At 31.3% G+C, this 26,096-nt stretch overlaps 1 protein-coding gene and 2 long non-coding RNA genes across 4 annotated transcripts in view; all 3 read left to right on the forward strand.

Moving 5' to 3' along the window:
• Positions 1-26,096, forward strand: part of LOC118064294 (neural cell adhesion molecule 2-like) — a 433,677-nt gene that overhangs the window by 83,233 nt on the left and 324,348 nt on the right. The window lies entirely within an intron of this gene.
• On the forward strand, positions 12,396-15,212 carry LOC118064348 (uncharacterized). 2 transcript variants are annotated; one of them, XR_004690046.1, is made up of 6 exons: positions 12,396-12,843; positions 13,263-13,567; positions 13,698-13,820; positions 13,925-14,066; positions 14,164-14,376; positions 14,466-15,212. It is a non-coding gene; the product is annotated as an uncharacterized lncRNA (long non-coding RNA). The 2 variants fall into 2 exon arrangements; XR_004690045.1 differs by having other exon boundaries at positions 13,698-13,802.
• LOC118064349 (uncharacterized) lies at positions 15,983-17,440 on the forward strand. Its single transcript, XR_004690047.1, has 6 exons — positions 15,983-16,242; positions 16,318-16,463; positions 16,710-16,799; positions 16,907-17,038; positions 17,104-17,195; positions 17,279-17,440. It is a non-coding gene; the product is annotated as an uncharacterized lncRNA (long non-coding RNA).

The raw sequence follows: 26,096 nt of genomic DNA on the forward strand, positions 1-26,096 counted from the left end.
ACGAGCTACGTACGAATACTACCAGTAACCGACCAATGCTGAAGACAACGGACCGTTATTCCCGAAAACTCTGCGATCTCGAAGCTTCTAGATTGTTTGAGAAGGGATATCGACGCCTAGGAATTCATTAGAGCAGTCTCATTGGCGTAAATGAGTTGGCAGGAGAGATCTTGAGTTGTCTAATTAGTAGGTGGGGAAAAAAATATCAGGATATGGATGAAATACTCCCGACCAAGTCAGAAAACTATTTCTTGTTTTAAATTATCTGATAAGAAATAAAAACCATAAAAATATTGTAAAATAATTTTAATTTCGTTTATCTTTTAATGGGAATAATAAATTCGACTTATTATTATCTTTCTCTCGACAATTTTTCTTTACATGACTAGGTTTATTACATGAATGACAAATAATCGTTGGTTTTTCTTGACTATTATTATTTAAACTTTTGTCTTTATCGTTATTTAGTTTATTAGTTACAAATTTAACGGGTTTATTTTTATCTTCATTTTTATTTTCTTTAGTTTTTATACTATTTGGGTCTTTACGAATTTCTTTTCGCGCAATTAATCGTCTTTCTATTTCTATTGCCTTTTCTAAGGCCTCAGTGACGTTGTCACATCGAGACATTCGTTGATCTATTTCATTTCTTAAATTTTTAACAAAACATTGAGCTACGGCTTTATCAGTATTATCTTTATAGATTTGAATTTCATTCGGAGTAGCAGTCGGATTATTTGATTTGAAACATTCTACTATTTCTTTTGCTTTTTTCCGTAATCTATTAACAAAGTCTACTACTAATTCATCATCTTTTTGAAACATTCTTCCTAGTTCACCTTGCAACTGAAAAAGTGTTTTAGAAGGAACATAAACTTTTTTAAGATCTCTTAAGAGTTCATTTACAGGGCTATATGTTATTTTATTTAATGCATCTTTAACTGAAGGAGATAATTTACTACCAAAAATTAATTTAGTGAGATTTGATTCTACTTGCTCTGGTAACATACATTTTGCTTCCTCACAACAATTTGAAAAATCAATTAATTCTTCTGGTTTGCCCGTAAATATAGGAATGCATATTAACGCGTCTTTGAGAGATATATTTTGATTATCAGACATTTTCCTCTGTTCCGTCATATTTATATCTAAATTTTCCGTCTCTACGTGAGCTTGAGTTTGATTTATCGTTTCGTCACTATTATCACTCTCGTCAGATGTAACGAGTTCACTCGATTCTGATATTTTTGTTAAATCACCGATACCCGAATCAACAAACTTGAAACTTTTAGGTCTAGTAGGCGGAGCTAAACCTTCAGGATATAGTGGGTCACCGGTACTTCTCAACAAATAACCTTTTTTGTTATTATCAGATGATCCAGAATTATCAGATATTTAAACTTTTTCTCCATAGAAGATCATTGCAATCCCGGACGAGCCCCCAAAAATTGTTATGTAATTTTGCTCTTTGAAGGTGTCAATATGTAAACCATATGCTTATCCTTAGAGACTTTAAGTTCCTCTTTTTAGTTCTAGCCTTTCGACCAATAGACAAGGATGAGGGGATCTTCGATAAAAAAGGTAAAAATGTGTGATTTATATAAAAACAATAACAAAATTTTATTGAATGAAAATTATTGAAAAATTATAAAAACAATTTAAACGTTACCAACAGATGATTCCTTTTACTCTGGTCGAGATGAATTACAATTGAAATTACAGTGAAATATTCACTTTTACTCGCGAATCAATTTAAAAATAATTTGACAATCAAATAAACTTAAAAATATCTAAAAAATGACTTCCTCAACTATTTTTCGAGATTCTTTCTATTTTAACGAAGTCTTAGGAAAACTTGGAAAATAACTTGAGTAATAATCGTTAACCTCAATCCTTAAGTTTATTGCTATTCATTTTTAGCATCTCTTAGAATATATTTTCAATAATTATGTGAAATAATTAAAATACATTTAGACATTACAATACGTATAATTTAATCTAATGTTTTGTGCTAATGCAAATCAATTCTCTAACTAAGTGATATCTATTCAATGTTTTTTTTTAGAACTAAAATTATTAAAATAAAAGTTCACTGTAATCGGTTTGAAGCGAGTTACAAATTTAATCTAATATATAAATTATAAAATATAGATAAAACTTTTTAGATCACGGATTCTTATTCAAACCTCTTAGTATTTGGATTGTCTTTAGCTTTAGCTATAACATTCTCTATTCCATTTATTTTATTTTACATTCTAAAGATTAATTGTCATATGATCATGTATTTTGCATAAGTTATTTTGACACTGTGCATTCCGATGACTAGAGATGTTTTTTATATTTTTTTTTAAAATTGGACATCAAAATGATAAGTCAAATGAACGTCAAGTAAGTTCTAATCTCAGATATTTATAAAAAAAAAAAGTTTAGTATGGCTAATAACAAATCTATAGGCTGTTTAACACATAAATTAAAATATTTTTCTCTTCTCTAGATCTTTCAAAATTTATTTCCTCATCATTTTTTAATGGTCGAACCAAACAGTGCAGGCGATTAAATTTAAAGAAGCATATAAAATCAATGATTTAATAAAAATTAATTAATTATCATGAAAAAATTTATCCACTATACCTCAAAATTTGAGATGATTTTTCATTCGAAAACCCGGGATGACCCAAAATCCTTACAAAATACTTCATTCCCATTCTGCAGGGAACAGCAATAAAAATAATGATGTACTATCATGGACCGTCTCCTAAATTTAAAAAAGTAAATAATCCCTAGAAAGATAATATTAAAACTAGCCAAAAGATAATAAATATTCAATATATTTTAAATCAACTTACCAATGATAGAATAATTGGCTATTAATTGAATGCTGAATCTAAATAAGAAAAAAGTATTATTTTATGCTCCGAAATTTCTCTTTGTTTCTGGAGCGCAAATTAATGCAGCCTGTTTCTGAGGCCCGGATAAATTTGACCTATACGTTAATCAAGTTTCTTTTAAAATCAGTTTATTTTACGAAAGATATTTCAAACACAATGGACAAGTCCAATCATCGGTATTCATTGGTTCACCGTTTTCATATCTCATGCGACATCTATCATGTATTTTCATATTTTCATATTTCGATTTTGCCTACTATCGATGATTTCCGAAATCAAACAATTCGTATCGAATCTTTCTAAAAGTTCGTCCATGTGAACAATCCAAAATTCATCATCGTTCAGTACTTTTGTCTGCTTCATACCTAAAGGAGTCCATAGTAAAAATATACAATAACTACGATTTGTAATATGTAATAATCCTTGTTTTTCATAATACAACACATGATGAGTGTTTATTCCACTCATGTCTTCGTTAGTATAAATTTTACTTATATCTGCAACATTTTCTTTAAAAGCTTCTTCTGGTGTTAATTCTTTTGCCTTCATGGGACAAAAAAATTTTTACAATTCGATCATTGTTTATAAGTCCACAGGATGGAAAAGCTGATAGAAATGGTTGTTTAAGATCAATAAATAATCTACATTTTTTAATTTTCGAATCTTTTTCTTTTTTTCGAAATTGATTCCAAGCTTGTTTTAAACTTTCTCCCTTGCTTGCAACAGTATTCGGTTTTGCTTTGTAAAAAATTTTTCTTTACAATTTCTGCACATGAAGTTGACTGCCTCAACTTGCCAATTTTACCAAAATATTCTACAGAAATAGTGTTATGCAACATTTCATTCAGCAATCTCAGGTTATCTTCTCGGATTTCAGTTCGGATTTAATATCGAGTTTTTTGCTATGACCATAATTTTTTTTATAAATTTTTCCTTTGTTCTTTAAATTTTGACTTATTTATGTCAGACTTTCTGCAATTTTTTCCATAGTCTTCCGACGATTTTTTTTTCCCGTTGACTTATTTTTTGTTCCTTGGTGCCCATCGACTTTTTCTAAATATCTCCTAGCTTTTCTTAGATCATTACTTAACTTCCTTCTTTTCTCCATATCTACTACAATTTTCGTAGGCACTTTCCCCATGGCTTCAGCCATCTTTCGAAGTACATCTTGTCCATTACCTCGAACAACGGTCGCTAAACATCGAATATTGAAAGCGAATCTCATACCATGGTTAATGCGCGTATCAGATGCTATTTTAGCGAAGACATAATTCATAGTTACCACAATGTTATTATTCATTTTTTGTGATAAACTATCTGCATTTAACATCATTTGTTGAAGGGCTATTTCAATTTGTTGAAATACACCTGCTTTTATCATACCTGGAACACAATTAATTTCATCTTTTTTCGGCTTTTTATTACAAAAATAACTTGCACAGTTTTCATGATTTCCAAAAACATGATGCGGTACATTTAAACAATCTTGACGAATATTTTTTAATCATTCGGTTTCACCTATATATTGCTTAATTCTGTAATCAATCGCTGCTGTGATATCATGTCTTATTCTTGGTACATTTTCTTTTATAAGGTCTCGCCATTCTTTTATTCCTTTTTCACCTTCACCAATTTCTCTTAAATTATTACAGCACGATCGTAAATGATGATTCGTACACTCTATTTTTTCACAATAATATTGTATTCTAGATAAGGCTGCTGTGTAATCAAGGCATTAAACACACTACTATCACCATCCCCGATAAAATGTGTAAATATTAACTTATGCTCTTTAACACTACATTTAAAACCTTCTAAAATAGCATCTGTTTCCATACTTGACGAGCTATGGGACCAATTTTAAGCACAGACATGGGATTTAAGATCATTTTCGAGTTTCTTTGCTCGTGAGCATATGCAACAATATTTATTTCGTACTTCAATAAATAAGATTCGTTGCATGTAATAGCCAACGATAGTTTCTACGCCAGAATTTGAATCAAATGCACTATTTGCATAAGATCTTTTTAACCACGTACCATCCACGACTACTCGAGTGAATGCTATCACCCCTCATAGTTGCTAGGCGCCGTTTTAACTCAGCTGTTTCTTTCATCAATTTTTCGGCAGCTTCAGAAAATACTTGATATTAATCTTCATGATGTCTTCGATTTGTAGTTACAGCTATACAGGGTACATCCATCGCAGCAAGAATTTCTTCAATTTGAGAATATCTACCTCCTGCTGTACATGGTCCTACAACAGCAGATTCATTTATGTCCATGTGAGTATCGTGTTCCTCTTTACTTTTAATATCTCGTGTAAACTCACATCTCGAACAATGACCGTTGTTTTCAATCCATCTCGTTTGGAGTCAAGAATATTCAATTGACACTCATCGTCTGGAGAATGATCATCAAACTTTTTGTGCAGTTGATCAAACATACACATAAAATCAACAATTCTGCAACCCTAAATAAGTGGTCGTTTTACTTTTTTTTCATCTTCAGGAGTAATTTTATCAGTTTGTTCTAAAGATTTGTTTACGGATGGCTCGTGGTTTTCTTTCAAAGATTTTTCGACATGGGCCTTGTCTAGAATATAATTATCGACCTCCAGAATGTCAATTAATTTATCTGTTATCGATCTTGGATCATCAGAGTTTATGTATGCTAAATATTATGAAAATGCTTCATCGGTCATAATTAACATAAGTTGTTGCACTGTGATAGGTTTGTCACGAAATTGAATCTGATTTTCTCGTTCGCCGAGATCCTGCAATTCTGATTCTATGCTTCTATCTTGTTCGATTCTGGATTGACGTCTGAAAATGTTGGGAGCCAATTTCAAAACGTTTTTTTTGGTTCTCAAAATTATCAAATCAGAGGAGGTGTTGAGGAAAAAAGTTCAGAGCCATTCACTATACAAAATTTCTATTGTAAAATTGCTGTACTTCTGATAGAAAATTTTACGCCGACAATTGCACAATAATTTTAGTATAGATTTGTAAAAAAAAATTTAATGTACTTAACGTACGATTGAAAATGCTAATGAATTTTCATTACATGTTCATTTGAATTTTTCAATATTTATTTTGAAAAAAAATTGTGAAAATTACATATAAAAAATATCAGTGCTCTGCAGTGGTCTGGGTGCGACCCGAAAGGTCCACACGACCAACTTCCCAGTGGAAAAAATAAAAAGACAATTTGAATAGAACCTGTTTCCATTTTTCATAACCATTTTTTATGCAGAATCAAAATGAGTTTCCATTCAAGTCGTACGGTTGGTAACTTTTTTTTAGAAAAATAAAAAATTACGCGTTAAAAGAATTCAAATATATTGCATAGATTTCTATTTTCATTGTTTATAACAGATTTATTTGTTATAAACAAAAAGAATGAGTTTTCATTTATGTCATACGGTTGGTAACTTTTTTTTAGCAAAAGAAAAAATTACGCGTTTAAAGAATTCAAATATATTGCATAGATTTCTATTTTTATTGTTTATAACAATTTAAATATTATCATGATCGATAATCATTTGTTATTAACAATGGTCAATCGTTATAAATACAATTTCTTATTATTAACAATAATCATTGACTATTTTATTATCCTCAACGCTATTTTCTCCATCCCAACACAAGTTCAAAATTTCTTTATTGCTGATTTCGTTCTTTAAAAATTTTTTTTTATGAAATACTGTCATCATATTTCTGTACAATTATTCTGAACATTTGATATTCATATTTTTCAAAAGATCTCGAAATTCCGTCTAAAGAATGGTATAATTTATAAATTGCAGAATGTAGGTAGTTCACAATTTTTTCAGTTTTTTGATTCTGCATAAAAAATGGCTGGATCGATTTTGCTGAAAATCTCATCAGTTCGAAGTTACGTAATTACGCGTCGAATGCAGTTCGTCCCACGTCGATATCATTTTTTGTTCTCGAGATAATCGAGGCGAAGAATAATTCCGAACGCACATTCGCACATACGCACATACGAATATACGCACATACGTACATACACACACACAGACGTCCACGTAAAAACTATCGTATTCAACTCTGGGAACCTTAAAACGTGGAGATATGTCAAAATTAGCGATTCGCAAAATCGGATCCATTACTATAACTTCCCACTGGGAAGTTAACAAGTTTTTATCGTGTTATTACGAGAAAAAGAAAATTCTATCGGTTGAACAATTGCACAATTAACTGACACAAAATAAACTCGAACGTTGAAATCTACCCGGAAAAAAAATAACTAGATCCAATTAGATTTGATTAGATCGAAAACATTAGATAGTATTAGATCCAAAAATTGGCCATATCTAATAGATCCCAAATAAATCTGATTAAATCTTAATGGGTATAATTTGGCGAGAAAAAGTAATCGAATCTAATTACATATAATAAGATTTGGAATCGGCTTGCTTAGAACAGATCTTATTAAATATAGTTAAAACTAGTTCCAGAGGAAAATACATAGTAATTAAAATAAAAATTATTATAAATTTACATATTATATTTGAGTCCATATTTTAATGTCATGATTATAATGTAGTTGTAGTGCCGAAAATAACGATTGAGGTAAAGTAATGGAACTTAGGTAAACTCGATCCTGCAACTCTTGTAATCGTAGACATGCATGGTTACCCCGATGCTAACCTAAGAAATTTGAGATACTATTTTTCGATCACTTATTTGTATAACTGCGGCTTATTCTTATTAAATCCCTTACAACAATAATCAACTTTTATCAAATCTGATTGAATCTGATTTTTTTTGACAATGAAAATGATAAGCTTTACTACAGATTTTATCATGTTAGCTACAATATTAAATCTAATTGAATCGAATAATTCTACTGATTCAACTAGATCCAATGGTATGTAATCTGATTAGGTCTGATGGAATTTACATGTGACAAAAAAAGAAACTAAAACTAATCACTTCACAGTTGCAGTAATTGTAAACGAAAAAAAAAAAATACATGGGAGCATAAGATTTTTTCTGCAAATAAATAATCAAATGAGCTTTGTTTTAAATGTATTCAAGGACGAATTGAAAACATTTTTCCTTCATCAATGTACTAAAATCAGAGTGTAACACATGATTCCCATTAAACAAACCAATTCTTTTATGATACTTAGGGTTGACGACATAAAATATATACGCCATGTTATTTGAGTTAAAAATTACATTTGTGTGCAACCAAACTCAATTGAGATGATATTGTAAATAAGTTAGATAAATATTCAAAAATTATTCTTATCATTTTTTAGACTTTGTTAACATTACAAAACTCTTGATGCATCATATTTTATCGACCGGAATTTATAAAAAATTAATTCCGACTTGATTCGATTTGATTGAGTATGACAATAAAACGTTAAATCAGATCGTATGCAACTTTTTCTCAGTCAATAAATATTATACCTAATTGGATCTAATTTATGATGGAAATGGAACGTTAGATCAAATTGGATTAAACTTTTTTTGTAGTTATAAAATATCATATTCGATGGAATCTAATTAAATGTAAAAATGGAACATTGGATCGGATCAGATTTATAGTTTGCCGTCGAATATCATACACAATTAGATCTGATTTTGTGTGGAAATGGAATATTGGATCGTATCAGATCAAAATAAATTTTAGCCACAAAATATTAGATCTAATTGGATCTGTGTGGACTTGAGTAGATAACACAAATTTTATCTATTTGGATCTAAATAGATCAGATCACATCATATAAGATCTGTTCATTTTTCCCACGTATTTTTAAATCATCCATTCTTATGATTACAATAAATTATTTTGAATAATTTTTATTCATTGATCATATGAATAAGAATAAAGTAGGCATCTGTGAAAAATTAAAATTTTTAGAATCGTTAATTATAAATCAATGTTAAATTTTATTTTACAATAAATATTAAGTGTACATTATATCACTGGATATCTCAGATACAGTCGCTAACCTGTCTGTTGGTCCACATATCGACCACCTCCGCAGCCTAAAGTTTAAACATTAATAAAAAAAATTAATCTAAGTGCAAATCCGATTGTTTATACTACCAACTTTCTGTTTGGTGATAGATTTATTATTCTTGAAATCTATGGACACAATACATTAGAAATCAATTTTTTTTCTAAAAAAAAGAAATTTCACCACACCGAGAAAAAAGGAGAGGGCGAGTGACTGGAATGCTAGTAGTAGTCGGGACAGTAAAACTTACTTTACGTTTCCAGTCGAAATATTTATGTGGTTCAACTTTAACGTAAAGGACAAATTTCTTTACACGCCAAGTCTATTTTAATTTATGTCAACTGGATGTTATTCATAAAATATTCCTCAATTTTTTTATTGTTAAATTTATTAAAATAATAATGTTGCATTTATTTAAATAATATTGAAAAATTTCCGACATAATACATATATATGAAACTACTAGTATAGAAATCGTACATTGTGACTATGATATTATAATCACATAAACTTTTTATGAAAATTAAAAAAAATTATTTGCAATGATTTATATGGCTTCATTTAATTAGAATGATATTCTACACATGTAGAAAAGTTTAATCGTAATACAAACTGAAATATACATGTGAATATATCCAAATATATAATAATTATAATTATATCTATTACAATTATATCTTATATATAAGAGAGGACAGATAACTCAACAAATTTATACAAATAAGATATGTTTTTTAGTGATTTAATGTAACTGTTACAACAAGAACGAATAAAATTTACATCAATGTTAATTAACAAAGTTAACTTTAGTTTTTCAAATCTTTACGCGTATAATTCTATTCGCTGATGATTAATTAATGGTACGTATTTTGAGTCTTTAAAAATAAAACAAGATAATTCATGTGGAAATATCAATGTCTCAATATTAATTACAAGCTTCTCATTATTCAAACATCGACTAATTTTATAAGCATTTAGTTTTGACTCATAATTTTCAGTTATATGTAATAATACTAACAATAATTTCTTATTATTATAAATGAATATATTCTCAATCTCACTGAATACAGGCAGATTATCGTCATTACATTCTAATAATATTATACTACTTGGTTGGTATGATGTACCATAAATTATTACTTTTGGAGACAATATCATTTCGCATGTCAGTCTTTCAGCTTTATCAATAAATTCATAAAAAATTCTTGCATCTGGAAGATCATTTAACGAAATAATCTTTCCAGAAGTGACTGTATCACCTAAATATAGAAATTTTTTTGCCGGAGCACCTTGATATGAACTAAGTTTTGAACATAAGCGAGATTGATGTCTATAAGTTAAAGTAATTGGCACATTTTTATAGTTTCGCACTACTGGCATAAGTCCTTTAAAATAGGCATGTAATCCTTCAAAACGGAAGCACCATTGTTGCCTTGCTGACCCAAATAAACGTATGTAGCGGGGTACATGTATAAGGTAATGAAACTTAGGAACTAAGCAATCAGGATATAACTCATTGAAGTGATTGACAAATAAATCAATCATATATGATAGCAAAGCAATTGAATCCATATTAATTTCATATGCAAGAGCAATATTTACTATTTGTAACATTTCTATGAAACAAGAAGTACGTTTTATAAGATGAATGTCTTTACAAGCCATTGTCCACGTGGCAGTTAAAAATTCTAAGACATGAGCAAGTGTTTATAACTGGGCTGAACTTTGACGTAAAGTAGCAGTTGATTCTAAATGACGTGATTCTATAGATGCAGGTTTATCTTCCTTAAACTGTTTATAATTAAAATTAATTAAACTATGGTTAAAATCTTGTAATTTAAAAAGCTTCAAGGTTTGAATACAATACGACCAATAAAGTCGCCAAGAAATTTCAAGTGGCCCTTCAATTAAAATGTGCATAATGTTTCGAGGAAGACATTTTGTGATGTCAAAATGTTCAATTTCCATCAGAGGAATTTTTTTTATTTATTCCCGTAAATTTTTGCCAAAACTTTTTTGATGCTGGAGTGATAGTTTCATCATTGATTATATTCACAGCTTCCTCATGTATTTCAATTGTTCGTGGCGTAAAATCAGCATCACGAAAACTTAACTTCCAAGCATTATTGGTTGTCTGACAAGAACGACAAGGTCGAAGTGCTGCAGTAGACTCTTTAAAACGTCCAATCATCGCTGATGCTGGAGTATCTTCAGAACAAAAAAGTAAAGAACCTTTATAGTTTCGAACCCGTCCTCTTCCTATATCAACATCAATTCCTGTATTTTGTAAGAAATTAATATCATCTATGAAAGGTTGTAGAAGTTTATTTAAAGCATTCGGTTTTTTCAAATACTCTGTCTTAACTACTCCATATAATTGGATTGCGTCCAATGATGATCGCACTTTGGGATTTAAGTTACCTTGAATCCAATAAAACATGGAATATTTATGTGTCAATATAAACTCTCCGTCTAACACTGTGCGGAATACGTTATCATGTTGAAGTCTTTGGTCATCTATGTAGCTCCGAATTTCTTCGTTTGATAACAAGTTTTTCAAACTAGTCAAAAATGGTATAATCGGAGCATTATAATCAGTACGACAAATTACTGGTGCTGAATTTCTTTTTCTTTTCCAAGTTAAACCCTTTGCAATAGTGAGACAGGGCAATTACCCTGATGTTGAAGAGAAATTTAGCAGCATGCCACGTCATACGTTCTTCTAAATCAACAGCTATTCCTTCTTGATGATCTGTATAGAATGTACGTACAATTAATATAAAAATAATTGAAAATTTATTTATTTAATTTCTTTTTCAATGCTATACCTTCATCGTTATCTTCTATCAGAGGTTTATTTTCATCCAATAGATCATATCCTTCTCTTTCATTTCTCAAGTCTTCAACGTCTTTATTGGTTCTATGTCTTCGGTATAAATGTTGAGGAAATGATCTCCATTTCTTAAAAGTACAACCAAATTCAGGATAATTACATTTCACTTGAAAATTAGGATCATTAAGATGATGGCGAATTATATGCCTCATTAAATAGGTATTATTGGCACCAGAAAAAAACACATTGAACATTTAAATTCATTCATTTTAAAAAATAGGATCAAATCTTTAAGAAATTATAGTTAGTCCACAATATATTTTAGAATTTTATTTATGAACAAGAGTAACTTCTTACTTTAGTTATAAATAATATTGTATTTTCAAAAATAATTTAGTTGGAAATAAATATTCACTTCAATGTTATGTTTTATTGTACATATAATTATTTCACTATAAATGAATATTTATCGGTGTAATTTAGTAACTTTTCATTAAGGAAAAAATTGAATCTTTGAACGTTGAGCACCAATACTTAACATTTCAAAACAAAACACACTCGTAAACGTGCTTCGTCGTGCTGCCCCCTTCAAACTTAATATTTTTCACACTCATATCAGCTACGCTAACGCCATCACACTTAGCAGCACGTGTACTTTGAAAGAAAGGCAAACGCCGATTGGACTTGTGTGCTGTTAGATATTTTTATTGTTGTGGATTCAGGTGTATGATTAATTGTTCGTTTGAATAATTTTGTCGAAAAACAATAAAAAACAATTCAGTGATGGCGAAAACAGTGTTTTGCATAATTGACGGACTGTGTAAGTGGGTAATATATATCTCTGAAGGAAATCTGTCTGATACGGAAATAATCCGTCGAAGGTTAGATGGAATGTGTGCATCAGACAAGTTATTGGATCAAAAAATACAAGGAAATCATATCCTCTCACAAATAAAGGATATTGATAGAAACAAACAGTTTCGTGATCTTAAAGAAGATGAAAAAATCGAAAACAAAAGTGATGTAAATGTAATTTTAATTCCAATAGAAGACAAAGTCAGTACCAATGATATAATGAATGCAGGCTTCATTGTACTTGACGAAACAACTACAGTTGAACAGGTATTTAATCTTAAAAATGTTATTAAATTTATCAAAACTTGTAAAAATTAGTCTTTACTACTTTGCATTCTATTTGGTGTGAATATAAAAGTCATGTGTTAGTGTGTGATGTCAATTCTCAGTGGTTCTTATCTCGTAAAATCTTATTAGAAAACAAAACAATTCATGATTCATAGACTACACGGGTATTATGATGATTCTCATTAACTTTTGTTAACAAAAAATATATTAAATGCTGACAGATTATGTTTAAATAATAGAGACATTCGTTTTACGTTAAAAAAAATATATAAATAAATAGATTTCAAAATTTTCATCATCTAAAATATCTGTTATAGTTTAACTGTTAAGGTACTCGTGTAAGGATGTCAGTATATTATAATATTTTAATCGAATTGATTTTTTCAAAAATATAACAGAATTGACCAGTATCTCCTCCAGAAGACACAAATAACCTTGCCAGTACTTCCATTACGCCGTTGCCACCGACTGATTCAGGAAAAAAAACAGCTTAAGTTCATCAGGATTATCGTTACCACCTTTAACAAAAGATTTACTTTCTCAATCAGGAATAACTCTTAAGAACCGACACCAATTTATTGCATTTTGGGCTGCATATTTGTATGAAAAAACTAATGGATCTCCATCACCAAAAGACTATGCAGCTTTTGCCCCAAATATAGCTGCTGCATTCTCAAACTTATCTACTGACGTTTATGGAACTGTGAGTAAAGTAAAAAATTTATTTTGTTATTTTTTAATTAGCAAAATAAGATGTATGTAGTGAAATGTTAAGACTGAAACAAGATTTATGTGATTCTAAAATATTTTTTGAATGATGTCCGAAACCATAGAAGGAATCTAAAACCAGAAAATAAAAAAGGTACTAAACGAAACCAAGAAGGAGATCCCAAACAAAAAAAATTACCTTCAGAACAAGCTGTGCTTCTTCCATCATCGTACGTATTACTGTTATAGTAAGTTATAGTAATTATAATTCATTAGAATTTTTAATTAGTCAAACTGATTTAATATGCGATTCATTTTTTTATGCAATATTATTATTATATTTCATACACAGAGTTCAAACAGATATTGATATCCAGACCGCGCTTCAAGAATTGGAGAAAGATTAAAATGAGGGTGTTAATGTACTTCAAAAAATTATTAACCGGATCACAGACATGATTACGAAATATTCTGCATTACAATATTACGAAATGGTATAGAATTTGAACTCAAACTTTTCCTAAATAAATTGTGTTAACTTTAGTAATTAGTTATAAACTTATAACATATTCGTTTTTATCATGATTGTAGGTTGTTTTTGAATTTCTTAATTTCAAAGATTTGATAGAAACATCAGTTTTTGAAAAATTAAAAATAATGATTGATAAATTATTGAATTATTATTCAATAAAAAACAATGATGAACGTTCCAAACTTCAAACAATCACTAATATGTGTAGTGAACTGACTTCAAAAAAACTTTCTACAAGTAAAAAAATAAATCAGCTATTTGTTGTGCAAGAGGTACTTCAATTAGAAATTATAATATTCATTAATCTACGAACTTTAATTTAAATATCATGTGTTAATATGTTCTAATAATTTTGATTCAGGTGATGTCATCAACATCTACTCTAATAACTAAAGAAAATGAAGCTCCTCGAGCAGTCATTTATTTAAATAAAAATAATATATCAACAGCGTACATAGTGGCAGATGAGAATATAATGATGGAAATAAAAAATCCATCAACAGAAAAGGTTGTAATTGGAATTTTTCTGCATACTATGTCTGGCACCGAGATTACCCACAAGCATAAATGAACATTCTTCGTTATTTAGAGCACGAAATATTAGGACTTAAAATCAATATTAAAAATTCATTAATACTAAAGTTCAAACAAAAACTTGAGCCGTCATTGCAAGACCAGTAAGATGATTTATGCTTTGTTGAATCATATTCTTATACTTTTTTATATTTTCATTTTTACTTTTTCATTTATTATCGTAAGTTCATTGATGGAAACAATAATAAATGTAGAACTTTCAATTAATGAGTATTCATTCTTTAAGAGCCATTTTTAACATGTCTTCTTAACACGTGTTTCAGGATTTCATAAATTATAAAACACACTTTTTTCGATAAAATACACGTGTTGTGCTAACACACCTACACGTGCTAAAAATAACACACCCAAAAGTGTATTCAAAACGACTACACTGAAATAACATGTGTAGGTGTGTTGTTGCAACACACCCAGCATTTGCAGTGTACTCGCATGCATATTACTTCAACCTACGCGTTAACCCGCTTAGCTATTTTAATACTTATTTTGTAAAGAAAAATATTCGAATAAGAAAAGAAAGAACAACGAAATCAACACTATCATTTTTACTCGCGGAGGAAAGCATTCACTATTTTTTTCCGTGTACTTGAAACTTTTAGTGAGAATACTATATTTTCGCTAAACATCTTTTCTTTTATCACACTTTTGAGAAAAATATAATTAAAAACGAAGTCAGAATGTTATGAAATTTATTGCAATAGACTGTTAGATTACTAGAAACATGACTACTGAGCTATCCTCTATCAAAAAACATCCTTGGCGAAATAGAAAAATTACTTTATACAATCGATTGTAGTTATGCTGATTGAGTAAAAGGAAAATTTCAACACGCTGAATACACAATTTTTAATTAAATGAGATATAATATCATTTTTATAGTATTTTTTTAAGATTATTATTGAAATATTTGTACTTACATTTTTTAAAATTTTTGTTCTCGACTCGGTGCTTTTACGCCAGCCCACATCTTGTGACTTTTGCCACAATGGTTTTTACGCAAGGGTTTCATAATATTAAAACTAACGAATGTTAACTTTAATGAAAACAATGAAATTAACTTTATCACGATAAACTTTTATTTCAATAACACAAAAAATATGAATAATATAAACGTCTATTAAAATACGCACTTTAATCGTTAAATATCAATGTTATCACGATTAATTTTTCAAATTGAAGAAAAAGTATTCAGACTGTGTATCTATTTGACACTTTTCTTGTTGCCAATGTCAACAAACATTATAGGAAAAAAAGAAATCATAAAATTCTTCTTAGGAAGCAATAAATAACTACGATCAAAATTATTGTGTCTGCAGTTACAGTTGTCCGATATAAAATTAATTAATTTCATATTAATCTGTAATAAGCTAATATATAACTAATCTTGAATTTGTATATTTATTCATGATTTTTTTGATGTATATCGTTTACAGACTACACATTTTACCGTCTTCTAAAATTTCCTTTTAATAGAATCAGTGCTCTTAACTGCATAGCCATCAACATCAGTACAAATTCAATCTCCTTCATCTTGCCAGTTTTCGGTATTCATTTTCATTTCATATGAGAGTATTATTTAATTGTATGGAAATAATTACAATTATTCATTGGATTTTTAGAGTTACACTACTATACAAAATACTTTAGAAAATTATCCAGCTGGTGAAAGGATATTAAATCCTCTTAATGGCATTTTTACGGAAGAGGATCGACGAGAATTTCTACGAATAGTTGTCTTGGAATTAACTACTCTTTATAATAGCCGGTAAGTGAATGTATATAAATGTTTATAGCAATTGTAGTATTTTGTTTAGAATTTTTACTGTAATATACATTTTAGTATTTTTCATTCATACTTAGACTATTCACTGAATTAACTTTGGTGTTTTTTCTTTGGTGTCTGATACAATCAATTCAAAAAAATCATGATTATTGTAAATAATGAAATTCTTTTTACTCTTATATTTGTAATGCAGACTTCAAATTTTTGATAAATTTTATTTAATTTTAGCTACCCTCCTGAAGAAGCTTAAATTGCATTAGCTAGAGCAATTGTGACTGAATATTCTCAGCTAAAAAGTCCAATCTCACACTAGGCTATGTAAGTATGGGTATATGTTCAAAGTCTAATATTATGTTCATTTACAAATCATTACTTGATAGAAACATTATTATGACAAAACTACAAAGCGTGGTTTTATTGAATAGGGACTACGGACCGTTTGGAAAAATATGCCTGCTGACCGAAAGAAACATAAGATCTCTAAATCGAAAAAACCAACCCTAACTCCTTTATCTACAAATAATTCCATTTATAATGAAGAAGAAATAAATCAAAAGGTAAGTTAATAAGGTTTATTCATGAATTTGTCCAGAAAAGTTATGAGCATTATTACTTGTGATAGAATTACTACCTGTATCGAATGCAATCGAAACATGTAAAGGCAAAGTTTTTGATAAAGGAAAGAGTCTCAGCAAAAGACATGGAAAGGAACGTGTAAGTTTTTGTATGCAATAATACTTGCTATTTTTAAATATCTACTTTTCTAGTTTATTTATTCATTTTTTATTTCTTTATAGAAAATTGATGAAAATACATTACCATGCGAAACTAATTTTCCAAATGAATATCTTCTACAAATAGTACCAACAGGTTCCAATATAGAAAGTTTTGTGAAAGAAGTTAGAGAAGGAAAGAAAGAATCTATTCAGCCTTGCATAATTTTGGCTCAAAGTGATACTCATGACGAACTATTCATCCAGGGAGATGGATGGTTTATCCATGTTCATGAAAAAGTTGATAGTGTTGTGGCTTTCGATCTTTTATACAAGTGCTATCATGCACTAGATTTAGAATATTCTCAGATGCTTATCAATTTTTATAATTTCATGGACTGTTTTGTCAATACAATGAATGTCAAACCATATAATATAGTTTTATCGCTTCAATGTGAAAAGTGATTACAGTGCTTTTTTTTTTTATCAATCTTTATATTAATAATATTAACACAAGTATAATCATATTGAATTTATATCTATATTAATACATCATTCATAAAGAAATAAAAAATTACATGTATTCTATTGTGTTTATATATTTCTACAATGAATTTCATATTTTCATTGATTTAACAGTGGTATTCATTACTTGAGCAGTGAATATAACTCACTGTTTCATTTTAAGAGAGTACATTGATGAATGCTTTTTACATCAATTGCCCAGCCACGGACCCTTATCTTTAACAGCCAAAAAAAGGAAAATTACTAAGCGACGTGCTCCATCTTCAGAAGTTCGTGAATCGATTTTTCAATAGTGCAGGTGAATTTACTAAAACTCCATTTAATAAAAAATGACTTTTTTTAAATGCAGTAAGAGTAATGTTATAATTTTTATTCCAGAGTTTTGGATGTATATAAAAAGTAATCGAAGAAAGACAAGGATATCTTAGAAAGCATAATCTTCCATTCTAGCCTATCGCAGTTTTTGTCGATGAACTAGACAAAATAATCGATGCATATGTTTATTTGGACACAAACGTTATCAAACAAAAAAAGTATTCAATGCGATTGACTTTCCAAAGTTTATTGCCTTTGATTGCCATTGTCCGCAAGCTTCTTATCATTTACGGACTTTGCTTCTAAAGATTATCTACGAAATAAATATAGCTGATAAATTTACTTCACCGCGTTTTCAGGTGTTAATTAATTATATAACGAACGCTTAACGTGTAAATGGTTAAAGTATCTTTATATTTTTAGAGTTGGATACTATGGCACTATGAAAATATATGTATATATTTTTTTTAATTTATTGCATATTCAATGTAAAGTCCATTGTTTCTTTTTTGTATAAGATACAGTTTGACTCATAATTGTGAAAAATTGGTCATCGTTGATTTCTTACTCCAATATAAAACGTATGGATTTCATGATTTAAGAACAAGTAATTTATCACGACCTTAAATTTCGATTAAGATTAAAATATTTTATTCAGATTATGTTTATAAAAGTTCATGTCATTATTTAAAGGAAGTTTTTTTTAATTAAAAATAAGAAGCTTCAATTTTATTCGCTTATAATCGTTGCAAACTATTCATACTTGATAAAAAAAAAATCAACTTAATTCAATCGAATAATTGTTAACAATTAGTTAAAATCCACTAATAGTGCTACCATAAATGTCATTACTTGAATGCTTTCCTTTATGATCTATAAACTGTTCAACAATTTTATTTTATTTTTAATAATGAAATTTTATTGTTCAGTAACCTTACGGAAAATTTTTAGTTGCTATGCTTGTGAGCTTTTGATCGAAAACAATTCTGCGATTCAAATGAAAAAGTAAAAAAAAAAATTTAAGTGTTTTCGGTAGAAACCAAGAAAATTTCCATTTAGATGAAGTTGTACAAAGTGCCGTCGCTAAAGAAAATAGTATTAGTCAATCAGAGAATGTCAATAATTTATTACAATTATCTGTTACAAATTTTGTATCAGAACTTAATAGTTTTTTGGATTTACCTCGAAAACGTGTTGAAATGTTAATCGAAGATTTCTTTTTATTTCTCAATAGTGGCTTTATAAATTTACTTCGTGATACAATTTTAGAACATTTTGAATCATTGAATGAAACTTCCAAAAATGAGTCAAATATTGAGTAGTACTCAAGTACTCATAAAGTTTTTTTCATTACCAGGCGTCTTACATAAAACTTTAAATTACATGAAATAATTAGAAAATTCTAGCATTATTCATAACTATATTTAAGGTGATTCTTCGAGAAATAAAACAAAATCAGGCAGCAGAACGATTTGACCTATCGCGTTACACCTCGATGACTACGAAAACAACAATCCAATCGGTAGTCACCGTGGTATTCGGAAATCTGGAGCTCTGTATTTTAATATTTTGTGCTTGCCATCAAAATATCGCTCCAAATGATCGAATATTTTTTTTTTATTAGTCAGCACGATAGATAGAAAAATTGTTCAAAAAAAAAGAGGTATTCGACATGGTTGTTAGAGAACTAATTTTTCTAAGAAAAAACAGGTATTGCAGTTATAATTAGTGGTGAACATATACAGTTGCAGTTTAAATTAGCTTCAATACTCGGTGATAATCTGGGTCTTCATGAGTGGTTTGAGGTGATTGGGAGTATATTTGTTTAGACTAATTGTGCTATAACAAATACATGGTGGACTGTATAAATAATTCGCCTGAGCATGAACAATGCTGGATTGAGGTTGGATGCGGGACGAGGTGTGGTCATGAAATGACTTTTCAGACTCACGTAGTTCCCTTTGAGTAAATTTTCTTTATTGAAAACACTTATGAACTAATTACACATTTAATTAACTTGATTGAATGTGATTGAACTGAACATTAACTGATATTAACAAGGTGAGAAACCTGAACGTTGACCGCGTGGCGTTCAGCCTCGAGTTGCCTGGTGTATAGTGGAGGTTTGCCGCGTGGTAACCACGCTGCCGGCCTCACCAGGGCCGTCGTTGTGAATGGTGATGTTGTCACCCCTGCTCGCGCCTGATTGACTGCTGAATGTTCAAAGCCGTAGCTGGTTAAAGTCAAGTTGGCCGGGGGGTGTAGAAATATTGGAAAATTTATTGTTGCTCAACTCGCAACATTCTCCCCGCCATCAGTGACCTGGTGTTACTGATCACTTGAGTCGTCTGCTGAGGTAGATGGCAGTACTGCTAGTTTGGTGATCGGTCTGGTCAATTCTGAGGTGGCTATTTTTACTGTCACAACTCTGGTGAGCCCAGGAATCTCTTGTCCTGGAATGATCTCAATGGCCTGAAGTTGAGTATAGCTTCAATTTGAACTAATAGGGTTGTCAATTCTTCATGAGTGACATTCATTTTACCAATAGTTCTATCTAGGAGATGTTTAATTATTCTGACTGCTGCTTCCCATTTTCCACCCATATGTGGTGCTGCTGGTGGGTTGAATTTCCACTCAACTCCATCATTTTCCAATGTAGCTGCAATATGATTAAACTGCTGAGTTTCCTGCTCGAAGAGTTGGCTGATTTCAGTGTCTGCACCCTGGAATGTTTTGCCACAATCACTGTGTAGAGTTCTGCATACCCCACGTCGTCCCGTGAACCTGCGGAACGCTGCAACGAATGAATCTGATGAATAGTCATTTACCACTCCAATGTGGACTGCTGAAGTGATAAAGCACACGAAAATACAAATCCATCCCTTGGTCTTTTTGGCGCCTCTGCCTTTCCAAGTCTCTAGTGTGATGGGACAAGCGTAATTCACACTACAGAAGGCAAATGATCGGGCTGGTTTGACTCTCGATAATGGCAATTGACCCATTACTGGAATCCTCCCTCCTGTGATCTAGTAAGAGCTCCGTATGAGACTCAGAGTTGCCTGCGTTCCACCATGGAGAGTTTTCTGCTGAGCATTAGCTATGATGAGTTTTAATAAATGAGCTTTCTGTGGAAGTATTGCTGGATGCTTTGCGTTGTCAGATAAGCCTGCGTTTGCGAGTCGTCCTCCAACACGAAGAATGCCATGAGTGTCAATGATTGATGTCAGTCGTGAGAGGCAGTGTGAAACGGGTAGAGAGTTTGAGTTAATCGTCTTCAACTCGTGTGAGAAGTATAATTCCTGAGTGGTCTGGATCCAAAACTGCATTGCTCTGTCAATCTCTTGTGGCGAGAGAGGATAGAATCGCTGCTCTGAGGCACTTTGCTGATGATTTGTCTGACTCTGAAACATATTGCTGTAATTCTTACCAGTTCAATTATGTTGAAGTACCTGTAAAGCATTTATCAATAATATTTGATTTGATTTAACTGAACATAATAATTTTTCCTAGGATGCTCTTCCTGCCGAGCTGAGGAATCATACACTGCTTGTTGAGTAGGCCACTTTGATTCGTCTGCTGCTATCCACTGTGGTTCTGTCTACCACAGAGACTGCCTCTTGAGTAGGGAGATTGTAATACCTCTCGAGGCACAGTCTGCTGGATTTTGTTTGCCTGGAACGTATCTCTCTGATTGTAGTTAGATTTTAAATCAATGACATGCTGTTACTTACGAACTTTTTCCAGCAAGACGAAATTGACTGAATTCAGGTCAACGTTACTGATAATTCGGTCCAACAATTTATGCAAGTTGGCTGAATTTCCAACTGATTTTTTACATGATTGACGAGCTTTGCCAGCATTACTGCTGCCGTAAGCTCAAGTCTTGGTATTGACAGCTTCTTGAGTGGCGCGACCTTCGTCTCGGAGCATATAATTGTTGTGCGACCTGGAAGAGTTGACTGAAGATATACTACTGCAGCCATTGCAGTCTTTGAGGCGTCTGAAAATCTATGTAATTCGATGGTTGAGTTGACTGTGATATTTAACCATCGTGGTATTGAGATGTCTGATGCATGTTCAAGTTCTACTTTAATAAGTTTCCACGTGGTTTCAATGTGGGTTGAAACTGGTTCATCCCATGTGAGTTGATCTATCCAGGGCTCTTGAAGAAGAGCCTTTGCTCTGATTATGAAAGGTGATAAGAAACCTAGTGGATCATACAGTTGAGCTGTCTGCAATAAGATTCTCTATTTGGTGATTGAAGAGTCATCATTTGTTGGTTTCGATGTGAACTTGAACGAGTCCTCTCTTGGAACTCATGACAATCCAAGAAGCTTGATGCTGGCGCTTTCAAATTCATAAATCTTATCTTAAGTTGAGTTATCTGTTAGAGTTGTCAAGATTTGTAATGAGTTACTGTGCCATTTTGCCAGTGGAAAACCACCTGCCTTGCAGAGTTGTCTGGCTTGCTGATGAGCTAGCTCTGCTTAATGAGTCTCCATTGGTGATTCCTTGAGTGGTATTCGTACAATGTAATTTTCATCGTTATCTCTGGTGTGAGTTGATGCGTAGTTCTCTTCACATTCTTGCTCATCTTTGGTGAGTTGACTGTCTTCAAACTGTGGTACTTCTTCTTGTACCCAGAATTTGATCAATAAGTCTTTTAGCTGCTAAGCGGAGTCATCTGGTGCACCATGAAATGCTTGGTGAGTTTTTCTGACTTCTGGTGATATTGGACCAGTGATCATCCATCCAAAAATTGAGTTCTGAGCGACCAATGGCGTTTTAGATGCTCTTTCTAGACCAGGCTTGATGATGTGCCCATAATTGTACGCTCCAAGCAGGATATCAATGTGCCTTGATGTTGAGTAGTCTGGATCAACTAGAGAAAGTTGTTTCAATGTAGACCAAGTGAGTGAATGAGTTGAAAAGATAGGTAGCTTGCCTGGGACCGTCTGAAGAATGTATGCATCAATAGTTACTTGGTCATCTGAATGAGTAGATCTGAGTGTGATGGTGGTCCACCCCTTGGTTGACATGACTGGTGCATTCCCAATTCCCAAGATTGACATTGTGCTTGGACAACGTATTAGATGACACGTTTTAACTTTGGTGTTGGAGATGATCGTTACCTCAGATCCTGGATCTACTAGCAGGCGAACTGGGTGAGTGATCTGTAGTCAATAGCGCGTTGTCAGTTACAAGTAAGATTGAATTGTATGGTGATTTCGTAAAGTCTGCCTTACTCGCATGCGCTCTGCTGGTAAAAAATCTTAATTTCCGTCTTCTGCGACGTTTGTTCATTGGAGATGAGTTGTCTAATGAGTTCAGGACTTGAGTTGTACGCGTTGATATTTCTGGTCCTGCTGTTGGATGTCGTGGGGATCGAGTGTGATCCATTGTCTCTTCATCCAAGACCCTTAACCCTCCGGTAACGAGCGTTATTACCCGTAGACAAAATCCCCTAGACAAAAAACCCTCAGCGAAACTCCCGCAATCAAAAATACCTCTGTTATAATACCCGTGTTGAAAATAACCGATAGATAAAATTCCTGCCATTAAAAATATTCGTCAGCTGTAGAAGTACCTGAATTGATTACGGAAATAGTCTGTCGGTAAATTATCTTCAAATTCGCGACATTACTGCTGTTAATTCGCAATCATGCCGTTACAAGGTGTATCGAATATCGATGAAGAACGGAGTAGTGTATATTTTGATGTACATTAGTGAGACTTGTATTGTGTGTAGAGCAAGTACAAAGGGAATATTTTTCTGCAATTTCTAGCTGCTTTTTTTAGTTTCATGACGCTGAAATTCTTAACTTCCCAAAAAGGGAAGAAATTGTTATTGTTTGAGGGATATTTGTATTCGCTCAAAAGTTATAATAACGGAAGTGTCACATGGCGTCGTATTTTGCACAATAGTAGGATGCCTTGCTCAGAAATTCTTCATACCAATTCTGATGAAGCTGGAGGTACGTAAATATAATGACTATTGAATGAAATGGACTTGATTTTATATGTACATTATCACGTGCGAAATTAAAACGTCGTGCGCGCAATAGTGATTCAGCACCGTTGAGCGTTATTGCTAAAACAATTCAAGCAGCAAAATCTCCTGTTGTAGCGAAGTTGGGAAAAATTTCATCGTTGCAGCGTACAATCCATCGTGTTCGACAGGTGGACAAGATACATGTGAAATCTACATCTCGAAGCCAAAAAAATAACCAACAATAATGAGATTTTTCATGCTACATGATAATGGTGGGAATAAATCGCGTTTTTGATCTACTCTACAGCTGCTAATTTGGATTTACTATCACAGTGTGAAATGTGGTGTGGGGATGGTACTTTCAACTCTGTACCTTTGTTATTTAAACAGTTGTATACAATACATGGTGTTGTTGATAGACGTACTATACCGCTTGTTTATGTTTTGGCACCAGATAAAACTGAGAAGATCTACATAAAAATATTAAGTGTACTAAAAGAAGATTTATCTAATGAAAATCGATTACGATGTATGTTAACTGACTTTAAACTAGCTTATATAAATGCTTTTTAAATTGTATTTCCTGGAATTTTGGTTAGCGGATGTCTCTTTCATTATTCACAGTGTGTGTGGTGTCACATACAAGAGTATGGTTTACAGTCATCGTACAATAATTGTATCAGAGTTGCGCAAAATATCCGTATGTTGATGAGTTTGGCGTTTGTACCACCCAATGATGTATACGCTGCTTATGATGATTTTATTAATAGCCAATTTTTTGTTGAAAATGATGATATGCTTGGAAAGTTATTAGATTATTATGAGTCAACGTGGCTCGGATCATTGAAACGCAATCGAAAAACACGTTCTAATCGATTGTTTGCAATTAATATGTGGAATTGTTATGAACGCGTGTGAGCGGGAGATATGCGTTCGAAAAACGGAGTAGAAGGGTGGCATCGATCTTTTAATGCACTTGTAAGAACCAAGCATGCCGATATTGTAACATTTATTTCGGCTTTAAAGGCTGAAAAAGCTATTGTTGATTTGAGAATAACTCAACAAAATACTGGTCTAGCTCCTCCGAAATGTCGGAACTTTTGTGATTATAACACACGATTGAAAAATATTGTCGAACACTATGATAATAAATGCAAGTTGCAATATTTGAGAAATATAGGAAATGTGCTTCGTATTTAGCATCATACACGAACTTTTGAGTGCAAGAAAAATGTTAATAGATTAGATAAAATTAATGAGATAAAATCTCGATTTGTTTAAGGAATCCTACAGTATTATAGAAATGTGCCATTATTTAATGTTGAAAAAAAAGGATTATATTAAATAATAAAGAGAAAAATCGTTAAGTTATTTGAAAAAATTTGAATTTTATTTTCATTCTTATTAAAAAAACGTAATGTAGTTCAATTAAATTTATTTAAAGAAAATACCATAATATATAATTATAATTTAAATATCAGTGCTCTGCAGTGGTCTGGGTGCGACCCGAAAGGTCCACACGACCAACTTCCCAGTGGAAAAAATAAAAAAAAAATTATGCGTTAAAAAAATTCAAATATATTGTATAGATCTATATTTTCATTGTTTATAACAGATTTAAATGTTATAAACAAAAAGAATGAGTTTTCATTTATGTCGTACGGTTGGTAACTTTTTTTTAGCAAAAGAAAAAATTACGCGTTAGAAGAATCCAAATATATTGTATAGATCTCTATTTTTATTGTTTATAACAGATTTAATTGTTATAAACAAAAAGAATGAGTTTTCATTTATGTCATACGGTTGGTAACTTTTTTTTAGCAAAAGAAAAAATTACGCGTTAAAAGAATTCAAATATATTGCATAGATTTCTATTTTTATTGTTTATAACAATTTAAATATTATCATGATCGATAATCATTTGTTATTAACAATGGTCAATCGTTATAAATACAATTTCTTATTATTAACAATAATCATTGACTATTTTATTATCCTCAACGCTATTTTCTCCATCCCAACACAAGTTCAAAATTTCTTTATTGCTGATTTCGTTCTTTAAAAATTTTT

This window comes from Chelonus insularis, unplaced genomic scaffold (assembly GCF_013357705.1).
Source record: "Chelonus insularis isolate UGA/USDA-ARS -01 unplaced genomic scaffold, ASM1335770v1 contig_17_pilon, whole genome shotgun sequence".
Taxonomy (NCBI): domain Eukaryota; kingdom Metazoa; phylum Arthropoda; class Insecta; order Hymenoptera; family Braconidae; genus Chelonus; species Chelonus insularis.